Source organism: Cetorhinus maximus, chromosome 7, assembly GCF_964194155.1.
Source record: "Cetorhinus maximus chromosome 7, sCetMax3.hap1.1, whole genome shotgun sequence".
Classification (NCBI taxonomy): Eukaryota; Metazoa; Chordata; class Chondrichthyes; order Lamniformes; family Cetorhinidae; genus Cetorhinus; species Cetorhinus maximus.
This window is the reverse complement of record NC_135885.1, coordinates 129,805,463-129,819,124: the sequence shown is the minus strand read 5'-3', so window position 1 is coordinate 129,819,124 and position 13,662 is coordinate 129,805,463. Positions and strand designations below refer to the sequence as shown.

General features: G+C 42.7%; 1 long non-coding RNA gene across 1 annotated transcript in view; it reads left to right on the top strand.

Annotated features, from left to right (window-relative positions):
- Positions 1-401: 401 nt before the first annotated feature.
- LOC144682997 (uncharacterized) overlaps positions 402-13,662 on the top strand; it is a 73,937-nt gene continuing 60,676 nt past the window's right edge. The window contains exon 1 of the long non-coding RNA XR_013577155.1: positions 402-446. This is a non-coding gene — a long non-coding RNA (uncharacterized LOC144682997). The remainder of the gene's footprint in view (positions 447-13,662) is intronic.

Genomic DNA, 13,662 nt, shown 5'->3' with positions numbered 1-13,662 from the left:
GAAGCTTCAGTTCCTACACACCAATAGCAGCTACTCACAATTATATAGCGCGAATAACATCGAGCCCCATCTCAAAGTGTTCCATGATGGAGGGAGAAATGGATACTCTGTAGGGCCTGGGGTAAGACAGCAGCTGATGAAAAGTCTGGTTAAAAGTTGTATGCTTGAAGTAGGCTTCTGAAAATGAGGAGCACTAGTAGCATAGGGAGGCTTAGGAAGAGAATTCCAAAGTACAGGAATTGATTTGCTTTCTGCAAGATCTGTCATTAATAGTGCAGTGGAGAAAGCGGCTAGATGCACAGGGAACTCAAGTTGCTAGAGTGTGAGCTAAATATAGTTCTGGAAGGGTTCCAGGGCACACAGAGTGATTCATAAATGAGAACTAAAATTTTCAAACTAATTTGATGGCGGATGGAAATTAATGGAGCTTGCTGAGGACGTGGATGGTAGGTAAACAGGACTTAACACTAAACGGAATGTGGCAGAGGTTATGGTGGGGTGGGGTGGACTAGGAGAAGTTCCAAGGTTTGAGGTCATTGAAGAGTCCAAGTTTCTGTCTTGCAAATGCCACTTCGAAGTGGATGAATCATGCCTGTTTGAGTAGATTGTCTAATGACTGTTCAATGTAATGTTCATTCAGATGATAGGAATAATTAAAATTGGTCACTGGGCCATCAGTTATTTTCATCTGCCTTTTGTCTTTGTGTTATCCTAAGTGGGTTCTCAGAGCTTGGCTTCTCCCTGAAAGGTGATGTGCAGCTTGAGGCAGCTTTCTAGGAGACTAGCCTGATGGCCTTGAAATTTCTTTCTGATTGAAAGTTGTGCCAAATTGTGAAAGACATTTTTGACCATCCTTTTTCACAGCATAGACATCAAAAGTTGGGGAAGGTTCTGAAATAGGACAATAGCTGCCGTTCTTTCATTACCTTGTGCTGTATAATGATTCAGGCAGTTTAACAAAAGACTCTATGGGAGTTTCACTTATGATGTTTTGCATTTTGGTCTAAAGTAAAATTACAATAATACGGATAAAAGCGAGAGCATCAAGACATATCGATTATTTTGATAAAAACAAAATACTGCGGATTCTGGAAATCTGAAATAAAAACAAAAATGGCTGGAAAAGCTCAGCATGTCTGACAACATCTGTGGAGAGGAAGGCAGCGTTACCGTTTCGAGTCCGTATGACTCTTCATCAGAACTAAAGAAAAATAGAAGTGAGGTGAAATATAAGCTGTTTGAGTGGGGTGGGACAGGTGGAGCTGGAAAGAGGGCCAGTGATAGGTGGAGGCAAAGAAGAGATTGCCAAAGATGTCATAGACAAAAGGACAAAGGGGTGTTGACGGTGGTGATATTAGCTAAATGATGTGCTAATGGTGACATTAAGGGTAGAAAGCAGGACGAGCAAGTGACAGATGGCCCTAGTAGGGGTGGAGTAGGGGAAGGGATCGAAATGGGCTAAAAGGTGGAGATAAAACAATGGATGGAAATAAATTTCCTTCCCTTCCTTGACCTCTCTGTCTCAATTTCTGGTGATAGACTGTCCACCAATATTCATTACAAGCCTACCGACTCCCACAGCTGCCTCGACTACAGCTCCTCACACCCTGCTTCCTGTAAGGACTCCATCCCATTCTCTCAGTTCCTTTGCCTCCGTCGCATCTGTTCTAATGATGCCACTTTCCAAAACAGTTCTTCTGACATGTCTTCCTTCTTCCTTAACCGAGGTTTCCCACCCACAGTGGTTGACAAGGCCCTCAACCGTGTCTGGCCCATCTCCTGCGCATCCACCCTCACACCTTCCTCCATCTCCTAAAGCCATGATATGGTCCCCCTTGTCCTCACTTATCACCCCACCAGCCTCCGCATTCAAAGGATCATCGTCCACCATTTCCGCCAACTCCAGCATGATGCCACCACCAAACACATCTCCCTTTCAGCCCCTGTCGGCATTCCGTAGAGACCATTCCCTCCGGGACACCCTGGTCCACTCCTCCATCACCCCCTACACCTCAACCCCCTCCCACGGCACCTTCCCATGCAAACGCAGAAGGTGCAACACCTGCCCATTTACTTCCCCTCTCCCCACCGTCCAAGGGCCCAAACACTCCTTTCAAGTGAAGCAGCATTTCACTTGCACTTCTCTCAATTTAGCCTACTGCATTCGCTGCTCCCAATGCGGTCTCCTCAACATTGGAGAGACCAAATGCAGACTAGGTGGCCGCTTTGCGGCACACCTTTGGTCTGTCCGCAAGCATTACCCAGACCTCCTTGTCGCTTGCCATTTCAACACACCACCAGGCTCTCATGCCCACATGTCCATCCTTGGCCTGCTGCAATGTTCCAGTGAAGCTCAATGCAAACTGGAGGAACAGCACCTCATCTTCCGACTAGGCACTTTATAGCCTGCCGGACTTAACATTGAGTTCAGCAACTTCAGACCATGAACTAGCCTGTATCCCCACCCCCTTTCCAATCCCCCTTTTTTCTAATAATTTATATATATATATATTTAAATATATTTTTCTTTTCCCACCTATTTCTATAATAATTTTAAAATTTATTTCCATCCATTGTTTTATCTCCGCCTTTTGGCCCATTTCGATCCCTTCCCCCCACCCCACCCCCACTAGGGCTATCTGTCACTTGTTCGTCCTGCTTTCTACCCTTAATGTAGAATTAGCACATCCTTTAGCTAATATCATCACTGTCAACACCCCTTTGTCCTTTTGTCTATGACATCTTTGATTATTTTGATACCCAGATGATTTTGTATGTAGTGAAATCAGTTCTTTTTGCTGTTGGATCTACTTAGTTTTGCTTTTTAATTATTTTGATTTATAGTTTGCAACCTGACACAATCCAAGTGTTGTTGGTCTCTCATTCAGAGAGTCAGAGTGCTCAAGTGCTTCTATTGCTAATCCACATTCCGTCTTTACCTTTTGGTAAAAGGATTTTCTTTTCATCCTGTAGCCTGCAGCATTGGGCGGAAGGGAAGTCAGACACTAAATTGGGAGGGAATCAAGATTATTCATGGTGGTGAATCTCATGGTCGAGATGAATCTAATAAAGCTAGAGAAAGGTAGGTGAGAGGCTACAGTCTATTTTGAGGGGTTAGAGTAGATATAGATGGGAGATTGGGAAGGAGTGGGATGCTGAAAATTGTGTGGGAAGAGGTGATCCTTTGCACTTAATTGACTCAGGTGCCAAAGTAACCTATTCAAGGGTAGAATGTGCCATTATGCTGGCATGAAACACAAGAACAAATTTGTACTGTTTGTATGCATTTGGACAGTTAAAGAGAAAATGCGGATTTGGCTCTGGGCTGTACAGAATAGAAAGATCCAGGTTGTGTTGGTGCTGACATATATAATTGACATCAGAGTCCTGGGGAGGAGGGGTAGTGGTGGAAATCCCTCAGGGTTCCTACTCATAATCCCTGTACAGTGATCTGGCTCCATATGTTCAACAAGGATATGATTGGGTTCAATTGTGATGTCTCTGCTGCTCAATTGCTCAATAGACTGGCAATAGCTTCATTTCATGTGTCAACAATGGCTGCCAAAGTGTGGCAGGCGTGTGTGGAAACGTACTCCAACAATGTGTCATTGTTTGAGAAGAGGAAGGAAGGAAATTAAAGGAGGTGGAGAAAGTAAGCGAGGAGGCAATCAAACCTCCCCCTGCTCCCTGCCCCAGCTGCAAGGTGGAGAGCTACTCTGCTGTCTAGCTGAAGGCATGGCCAGAACTCAAAAAACTTGGCTCATAAACATATGGAAGTTCAGATATCAGCTCAGATCCAGATCCTTTTTTTAATATCGGGAATTGAAACTTCTGCTGCCATTGCTACTTGATTGCCTTCAGCTAATCCTGACTGACATCACCCACAGCAGTAACCACTGATCTATTTTGCTGTAGGTTTGAATGATCACTAAAGTTAATTTTCAGATTTGTCTTTAGGTTTATTGTGCCAAAAAAAGTTAACACTCCTGTCACAGTGCGAGGGAATTCATCTAACAAATTACTCCACTGACAAGATTCAAATGTGAACAGTGGTCATTTATGGTATGGTTTAGTAAATGTGAAATCCTACATAGATGTGGCAATAATAGACAGCAGATTTTTGCAGATGTTAGATTTGTTACTGAATTCCAGGCAGCAAAAAGTAGGAACTGTCTATTTTCCCAGCAGACAGAGATTTCCACACTCAATCAAATGCACAGGAAAGAAAGAGGGCAGAGGGGAGTGGAGGGGGAAAAATAGCCTGAATCCTCAGACTACATGAACTCAATACGAGCCGAGGCAGCCTGTGCTTAACTGAGCCATGTATGACTTGGAGGCAAAGTGGTATGCCCTTGAGGAAAGCAAGCTATCTGTCACTTAATGTAGACACTTCCTGTTTTGAAGCAGTTTGAGTGTTTTAACATTCAACCCAAATACTTGACTTGGCTCAGACTTAAATCTTTGATGGAAATATTCGTTGGCAGAAGATTCCACCTTAGAGGAAGGAGAAAAAAAGAACAGATCTACCAAACAAAATCTCTGCAAATTGGGGCAAAGAAAATGTATAGGAAGACCGGTGAGGTTAAATGAAATGTGTTCCTGCATACACTGTATTAGAAGCCGAACAATTATTTATTTTTTAGTCCTCAGTTTATGCATTATCTCATGTTTTTTTTTAAAAAAAAGGGATTAGAAACTTAAGTTTGAAACAGGTTTAAACTGATCTGCATTTGCACAATATTTTTCGCTTGGGGGAATTTGCTTACCAGGTCTGGCATAAGTGATTTGAAGCACATCTTGGGACATGGGTGCACCCTCTGTGATTATCCATCCATTAATTCAAATGGACAGAAATTACAGACTATATGCTTGCCGTTTCCTAAGATGCACTTCCTACAAGCACTGCTCCCCACTGGCAGTATTGCATGCTTTCACTCTCTCATAATTCCCCACCAAACCAAACAATATTAATGCATATTACTAAAATGAATGGAGAGCACTTACGCACTCATGGCAAGTGAAACTCCTAATGGATAATTAAAAGAAAGCATTTATTCTGGGTAAATATCATGGTAAGGTAATTCTTCAGTCTCACATAGTGTAATAGAAAGAAAGGCTTGCATTCACATACAGCCTTTCCCAACCTCAGGACATCCCAAAGCATTTGACAGCCAATTAAGTACCTTTGAAGTGTAATCCCTGCTCTAGTGTAAGGATATGCAAGCAGCCAATCTACACATGGCAAGGTCCCACAAACAGCAATAAACTTAACTAGATAATCTGTTTTGGATGTTAGCTGAAAGATAAATATTGACCAAGGACACCAGGAGAGCCCCTTTGCTGTTCTTCAAATAACACATGGGATCTTTCACAGCCACCTGAGAGGGCAGATGGGGTTTCACTTTATCATAGAATCATAGGATAGTTACAGTGCAGAAGGAGGCCATTCAGCTTCTTGTGTTCCTGCCACCTCTCAGCAGGTGCATTTTAGCTGGTCCCACTCTTTTTTATGGGCAGGATCTTTAGGCTGGCGAGCGGGTGGGCGGGGCCCGCTCGCCGACGCGTAAAATGACGCGGGATGACATCGGGCAGAACTCCTGAAGTTACCCCGCGTCATCTCTATTTTCAGGTCGGCAGGGGCACAGCCGAATCAGCTGTGTGCCCGCCGACCTGTCAACTGCCTATTGAGGCCATTTAAAAAGTCACTAACCTAATTAATGGACCTGCCTGTCCAACCTTAGGGTTGGTGGGCAGGCCGGGAGCCCTGGCGGGCTTCAGAAAAAGCAGGAAACCTCATCCGCGGGCGGGATGAGGTTTCATGAGGGTTTTTAAAAATTTAATAAATGTTTGAGTTAAAGTGATGGACACGTCCCAACTCATGTGACAGTGTCAGGGAAACTTTTTCAACATTTACCTTCAAAGTTTTAATTCTGAGCTGATCTCCCTGAGGCTGCACTTAGCCTCAGGGAGATCAGTGTGCTCTTTCGTGCACATGCATGAAAGAGCGCACTCCTGGCTGAGGGAATACCCCCTCCATCCGCACAGGGAGCGCATAGCACTTCCTGGTGGATGTCACGCTGGGCTGGCCTTAATTGGCCCGCCCACTTAAAATGGTGGTGCGCCCCTGATTGGGGGCGCCAATCAGAGGTGCACCTGCCCACGCCCAGTCCTGCACTTCCTCCCCACAATGGGGGGAAAATTCTTCCTTATATTTTTTCATGTGATGTGGACAATGCTGGCTAGGCCAGCATTTATTACCCTCCCTAATTGCCCCAACCCTTTTCCCGTAGCCCTGCAATTTTTCTCTCTTTGGAAAATAATCCAATTCCCTTTTGAAAGCTATGATTGACTTTGCCTCCACCAGACTGTCAGGCAGTACATTCCAGACCTGAGCCACATGCTGTGTGAAAATGTTTTTCAAAATGTTGCTTTTGTTTCTTTTTCCATTTACATAAATCAGCGTCCCCGGGTTCTCAACCTTTCTGCCAATGGGAACAGTTTCTCCATATCTACTCTGTCCAGACCCCTCATGATTTTGAGCACCTCAATCAAATCTCCTCTCAACCTTTGAAGGAGAACAGCTCCAGCTCTCTACCCTAACTGAAGTTCCTCATCCCTGGAACCATTCTCATAAAACTTCTCTGCACCCTTTCTAATACCTTCACATCCTTCCTCAAGTGAGGTGCCCACAATTGGTCATAATACTCCACTTGAGGCCGAACCAGTTGTTTTCTAAAGGTTCACCATAACTTACTTGTTTTTATACTCCATGCCTCTATTTATAAATCCCAGGATCCTGTATGCCTTATTAACCACTTTCTCAACTTGCCCTGTCACTTTTAACAATTTGTGCACATATACCCCCAGGTTCCTCTGCTCCTCCACATCCTTTAGAACTGTGTCCTTTATTTTCTATTACCTCTCTGCTCACTTCATACCAAAATATATCACTTTACATTTCTCTGCATTAAATTTCATCTGCCACATGTCTCCAACCCATTCCATCAGATTTGGCTATGTCCTCTTGAGGTCTATCACTATCCTTCTCACTGTTTACAATACTTCCAAGTTTTGTGTCATATTGCAGATTTCAAAGTTGTGGCCCGAACACACATTTCTAAGTCATTAGCATAGATCAAGAAAAGCAGTGGTCCTAGTGCCAACCCCAGGGGAGCCCCACAGGATATCTTCCTCCAGTCTGAAAAACAACCATTCACCACTACGCTCCGTTTTGTGTCACTCCAGCAACTTTGTATGCATGCTTCCACTGTCTCTTTTATTCCATGAGCTTTAGTTTTGCTGACAAGTCTGTTATGTGGCATTTTATGAAACACCTTTTAGAATTTTACATGCACCACATCAACCACATTGCCCTCATCAGCCCTCTCTGTTACTTCATCAAACTCTCAGACAAGCTAGTTAAACACGATTTGCCTTTAACAAATCCATTCTGGCTTTCCTAGATTATTGTTTCCAAAAGCTTTCCCATCATTTTGGTTAAACTGACTGGCCTGTGGTTGCTGGACTTATCCTTATACCCTTCTTAAACAAGGGTGTATGTAACATTTGTAATTCTCCAGTACTCTGATACCTCCCCTGTACCTAAGGAGGATTGAAAAATGATGGCCAGTGTCTCTCCACCCTTACTTTCCTTATTATCCTTAGATGTATCACATCCGGTCTTGGTGACTGTCAACTTGAAGTACAGCCAGCCTTTCTAATACATTCTCTTCATCGCTTTTAGCCCATCCAGTGTCTTAAACACTTCCTCTTTCACTGTGGCTTTGGCAGCCACTTCTTTTAGTACCTCAGCATGCCCTCTGTCTGCATGTGTTAATCCTTCATTTGGTCCCATGCCTCCTTTTACTATCCTTTTACTATTCATAAGCCTGTAGAAGACTTTTAGATTCAATTTTATGTTAACCGCCAGTTTCTTCTCATACTCTGTCTTTGCTTCTCTTATTCCTTTTTTCATTTCCCCTCTGAATTTTCTATGTCCAGCCATCTTTTCATTCGTATTATCAACCTGACATCTGTCAAATGCCACCCCCCCTTTTTTTTCTGTTTCACATTACTCTCCATCTCTTTCATTAACCAAGGAACTCTGGCTTTGTTTGTTATACCTTTCCCCTACTGGGAATGTTCCTTGACTATACCACACCATAGAGTCATCGAGTCATAGGGGTCTACAGCACAGAAAAAGGCCCTTTGGCCCATCGAGTCTGCACCGGTCAAACAAGTACCTAACTATTCTAATCTCATTTTCCAGCACTAGGCCCATAGCCTTGCATGCCATGGCATCGCAAATGCACATCCAAATACTTCTTAAATGTTATGAGGGTTTCTGCCTTTACCGCCCTTTCAGGCAGTGAGTTCCAGATTCCCACCAACCTCTGGGTGAAAAAATTCTTCCTCACATCCCCTCTAAACCTCCTGCCCCTTACCTTAAATCTATGCCCCCTGGTTATTGAACCCTCCACCAAGGGGAAAAGTTCCTTCCTGTCTACCCGATCTATGCCCCTCATAATTTTATACACCTCAATCATGTCCCCCCTCAATCGCCTCTGCTCCAAGGAAAATAACCCCAGTCTATCCAATCTCTCCTCATAACTAAAACACTCCAGCCTAGGCAACATCCTGGTAAATCTCCTCTGCACTCTCTCTAGTGCAATCACATCCTTCCTATAATGTGGATTCTAGAACTGCACGCAATACTCTAGCTGTGGCCTAACCAGCGTTTTATACAGTTCCAGCATAACCTCCGTGCTCTTATATTCTATGCCTTGGCTAATAAAGGCAAGTATCTCATATGCCTTCTTAACCTCCTTATCTACATGTCCCGCTACCTTAAGGGACTGGTGGACATGCACACCAAGGTCCCTCTGATCCTCGGTACTTCCCAGGGTCCTACCATTCCCGTGCCTTGTTTGTCCTGCCCAAGTGCATCACCTCACACTTATCTGGATTAAATTCCGTTTGCCACTGATCAGTCCATCTGACCAGCCCGTCTATATCCTCCCGTAATCTAAGGCTATCCTCCTCACTATTTACCACCTCACCATCTCCTCTTTAAAGGCAGCCCATTTTTCCATTACAGTTTTGCCTGCCAATCTATTTACCTGGGCAAGATATGTTTTCACCCTACTGAAGCCGGCCCTCCCCCAATTAATCCGGATTGCTCAGAAATAGTTAAAGTCAAAAGGCAGTGAAACTATGGCCAGAACTTTCCCACCCATCACGCCAGTGGGATCTTCCCGCTGCTGTGAATGGAGATTTCAATGATTCATTGGCCCTTCCCTGGGAGAACCCACCACAGGGTGGTGGGTGAGGGGTACTTCAACACTCCATCCGTACTCCACAGGAATTTGAGCACCGGTCATGTGCTCAAATCTCTGGAGTGGAACTTGAATCTATAATCTTCTGATTCAGAGGTGAGAGTGCTATCAGCTGAGGGCTCCTATAATTGGTTTTAATTCTTTTTGGCTAATTAAATGAGGGAGAAAAATCACTAAGGGCCTGTCTACTTAATTAATATCAATTAACCACTGCAGGAAAATTGGCAGGTGTTAATGTCATATGAGGACAGGATTCAGTTTGGCTGCGAGATGATCCAGAATTGAACAGCCTGCCAACATTTCCTGTCAAGCTTTGCGCAGAAATAAGAGCAACTTGGATGAGATACCAGATGATCAGCAGGAGTTGGAGCCTTTGGAGAAGAAAGACAAGGAAATCTGGAAAAAAAAAAATAATTTCCAAAGCCCTAATGGCTTTGGAAGTAATGTTATAGAACAATGCTGTGTTGGTTTGATAGCTAACTAGCAAGGTTTCAATAGTTCTTTCTGATTTAATGGGATCATGTTAGTATGTGTGGTTGATTTAGTCTGCAACATTATTTTAATGAAGCAAAAATAAGTTGTCTGTTCCACTGTAGAGATTTGTACGTTGGTCAAGACTTGCAAAGAGTTCACACCTTCCTGGATGTAGACTATTGTTTGTACTACATATGTGTACTATTGTTATATATTATATATATATATACATATATATATATATATAAAATGAGTATAATATTATTGTTATCTGTGAAATTCTTCATTGATTAATTAACAAAATTGTTGGTTTTGATGCCCAAGTATTAAAAGGAAGCAATTCAACCAATACATGAGCTCTTTCCAAATGCGGTGATTGGAAGAGGGGCCCAATTTTCACTCTTTGCTTGGGAGATAAACACATCCAAAAGGTTTGCAAGAGGCACTGAATTTGTCATACGGAATACAATGCTTTTTCAGTGAAATACAGACTCTACTACTGAATCCTGAACCATTATTATAAAATATACGTCAGGCAGTATCTTTGGAGGGAGAAACAGGGTTCGCCTTTCAGGTGGATGACCGTTCATTGGCCTGAAACAAAATCTATTTTCGCTCCACAGATTCTGCCTGACCTGCTCAGTATTCCCAACATTTTCTGTTTTAATTTCAGATTTCCAGCATCCTTTGTTACGAAACATAATTGGCCCATTACGGACATTCTCTACGTACATTTGCTTCCATGTCTTATTCTGTTCACATCCTGATCTTTGGATTCTGTTTTACTGTCTAATTGCAAAGTTATTAATCAGTTTAATTTTCAAACCCTTGGGCCATGCTATTTATGGGGAGGTGGGGAGGCTGAAAGTGGTAAAGAACCCAATGAGGGTGTGGAGGCTTTGCTGGACCTATTGGTGGAACCTCATTAATTTTTACCCCCTTTTCCTGTTCACTAATAGTCAACTGAACAGTTGGTAGGTGGAAAGGAATGCCAGCAGCGGGATGTCACTCCTGGAGACCCTTGGGAGCAGTCCCCAGCAATTGGGATGGCAGAGAGGATGCAATTAAGAGTGGGGAGGGAGTCTGTGGTCAGGGGGAGGGAAGTCAGTAATCGGAAGAGCTGCTTGTGTGGAGGGGAAGGTTTGGTGGGACTCTGGCAAGTAGGACTGGAGGAGGCTGAAGGCTTCCTTGATAGGCTGGGTCAAGCACTCCTGCTCATGCTGCCCTACAAGGAGTGCTGAAGGAGATGTGTGTGATGTGTGCTTCTAATGTGCAAAGAATCCAAAATGCATCCTTTACTATTTGCTATCTGCCATGCTATTGGAATTACCAGGGCAATCCTCCCAATATTTTCTGCAAGGTTTTTGTGGAAAATCCTAGAACTTTGTGGTCAAAGCTCTTAAACTATAGCACAACAAAATGCAAACAATATCTGCGGATTCCAAACAAAACAAACTGCAGAAGAAATACAAAGGTCCATTAAACAAGGAAAACAAAGTAGTAAAAATGCAAATGCCACATAAATTAAAAGTAAACACTCTAGAACAAAGATTACAAAAAGAGTACGGAACCAGAAAGAACAGCTGAAAGAGCGCTGGAAAGGTTTCTTTTGGCGGCATCACATATTGCAGAAGAATGGTATTTGATGGATCCTGAGCTGCAGAACCCAAGGAGAAACGGGCTCTGGGTTGAGGGACTCCACAGTACAGCAACCCAGAAAAGGCCCAGAGAAACAACATGGTGACAGAGTTTGCAGTGGTGACATTCCACAGAACAAAACCCCGAGTAGCAACACTTCAGAAACCCTCAGGCTGAGGGACATGATGTGAAGCAGTGACATTCCAATGAACAGACAAAGAGAAGAAGCATTCCTTACACATTCAATAGAAACCGAGGCAGAGGTATTCTCCCAAAAGGGTGACATGTTACAGATCAGGACCCTGGGCAGTGTCACTCACCAGGTGCTTAGAGAGCCAATCCACAACAAAACAGAGTAAGATTACTTCATAAACTGTGTAATTCTGTGGATGTTTATGTCAAAGAAGAAGCACCACATCCTAACAGTAAAGTGAAATATTATACAGGATAAGAAGTTAGATACATCAATTTTATATATACAAAAAAAGCATTTTCTGCAATAATCATAGGCAATTTTAAATTCCAGATAGATTGATGAATTAAATGGACAAAACAGCCTTGAGGATGAGTTCATAGAGTGCATTCAGGACAGTTTCAGAGAACAATATGCTCTTGAAACAGCCATGGAACAAACTATTTTAGATCTGGTAACGTGTAATTAGACAGGATTAGTTAATGATCACTTAGTAAAGGATCCTTTAGGCAAGGGTTATCATAACATTATAGAATTTCACATTCAGATTGAGGGTGAGAAACATGGGTCTGAAACAAGCGTCTTAAACCTAAATAAAGGCAATTACAAAGATATGAAGGCAGAGTTAGCTACAGTGGTTTGGGAAAAAAGGTCAAAAGTTAAGATGGTAGATAAGCAGTGGCAGACATTTAAGGAGGTATTTCATAACTCGCAACAAAGATATATTCCATTGAGAAAAAAATCTATGAGAAGGATGCACTATATCTGTGGCTAACCAAGGATGTTAAGGATGGTATCAAATTGAATGAAAAGACTTATAATGCTGTGAAGATTTGTGATAAGTCAGAAGTTTGAGAAACTTTTAGAAACCAGCAAAGGATGACTAAAATAATAAAGAGGGAGAAATTATAACATGAGATTAAACTAGCAAGAAGTACAAAAACAGACAGTGAGACCTTCTACAAATATATAAAAAGGTAAAGAGTAGCTACAGGGAACATTCGTCCCTTAGAGGATGAGACAGGGAGACAAGGAAATGGCAGAGACTTTAAACAAGTATCTTGTATCTGTCCTCATGATAGAAAACACAAAAGTCATCCCAAGAATAGTAGAAAATAAAAGGGCAAAGCAGAGGGAGGAACTGAAAGCAATCACGATCACTAGAAAAAATATTCTAGGAAAGCTAATGGGACTAAAGGCTGACAAGTCCCCTAGACCAGTTGGCCTGCACCCTAAGGTCTTACGAGAAGCTGCAAAAATACAAATGTAATAAATGTAACATCTCTAAGATTCTGAGGGAGCTTAACAAGGTAAATACTGAGAGAACGATTCCCCTTGTGGGAGAATCTAAAACTAGGGGGCACAGTTTCAGGATAACAAGCCTCCTGTTTAAGACAAAAATGAGGAGGAATTTCTGCTCTCAGAGTGTTGTTTATCTTTGGAATTTTATATCCCAGAGAGCAGTGGAAGCTGAGTCATTGGTCTAAGCTTTTCAGATGGTAGGGTAGGCTTCCCATCTGAGGCGTTGCCTGCCCCAGTTTAAAATTGCTGTGTGGTCGGTGTGGGTGGGATTCCACCCCTAAAAACCCGCCGGTGGGGGAGCATAAATTCTGGTCATTAAATATTCTCAAGGGTGAACTAGACATATTTTTGTTCTACAGGGGAGTCAAGGGTTGGTGGAGTGGGGTGCGGGCAGGAAAGTAGAGTTGATACTATCCTTAACATCCTGAGTTAGCCACGGGTGGTGGAATATCCCCGTAAATGTCTGACACAGCTCCATCAATCGTCTTACCTTTTAACCTATTTTTTAGCCAACACTGTCTTCATACCCTTGTAAGTGCCTTTATTTATGTTTAAAACTCTAGTTTCAGACCCACTTTTCTGACCTTCAAACTAAATGTGAAATTTTATCACGTTATAATTATTATTGCCATGAGGATCCTTTACTTTGAATTCCACATTCCAATGAATAATCCTGCCTCTTTACACATTGCCAAGTCTAAACTAGCCAGTTCTCTGGTT